Below are 1,012 nucleotides of genomic sequence, written 5' to 3'. Positions count from 1 at the left end.
ACTTTTAAACATTGTAAATGATATTTGTTACAAAAAATAATATTTGTTTTGAAATATTTTTATTATAAAACAAAAAATACATAATAAAATACTAAAAAATAAGAAAATTATTATAAATATAGAAAAATAATGGAGAAAATTTCCAATACATTTAGTAGTAATATAACACATAAAAGAGAAAATATTTTTATAAAAAAAGTAACATAAAAACTATTTAAAATTACAAAAAATGCATAAAAATTAATAAAAAATACGTAAAATACATAATATTATTATTAAATCGTGCAAGATGACCAACCACCAATAACCATGACGCACCTCCATTGTCACAACCACCATAAGTGATTCCGCTTTCAAACCGCCGCCGACAATCACCAAGCATCAACCAACCATCGCCGATCAATACCGCTCGAACCACCGCAACTTTGCACCACCGCCACCCACGACCACCAACCACCAACATCATTGTGCTTGACATGTTGCTAAGCATTGGCTAGCACTACACATGGTGCGACGTGGTGTGACATGGTGCGACTTGATGCGACGTCATGCCATGGCCATGCCCTGCCATGTCCTGCATCGTGTCATGGCCATGTCCTGCGTCAAGGAATGGCCTTGCACTGCGCCGTGTCACTGCCACGCATTGCATCGTGCCACAGCCACGCCCTGTGTCATGACTGCGTCGTGCCGTGGCCTTGACATGCGTCGTGCCATGGCCACGTCCTGCCACGTGCCATAGCGGCCTGCCACGCCCGACGTCGTGCCATGGTCACGCCCTGTCGCGTCCGACGCCGTGCCATGGCCACGTCCTGCCTCGTGCCATGGCGGCCTGCCACGCTCGACGTCGTGCCATGGCCACGCCTTGCCACGTCCGACATCGTGTCATGATCGCGTCCGACGTCGGGCCATGGCCACGCCCTGCCACGCCCGACGTCGTGCCATGGCCACGTCCGACGTCATGACATGGACAAGGTATAATAAAAGTAGCATAATAGGTTTGGGAATTAAGATT

The sequence above is a fragment of the Nicotiana tomentosiformis genome, chromosome 1 (assembly GCF_000390325.3).
Source record: "Nicotiana tomentosiformis chromosome 1, ASM39032v3, whole genome shotgun sequence".
Classification (NCBI taxonomy): domain Eukaryota; kingdom Viridiplantae; phylum Streptophyta; class Magnoliopsida; order Solanales; family Solanaceae; genus Nicotiana; species Nicotiana tomentosiformis.
Note: the sequence above shows the minus strand (reverse complement) of the source record.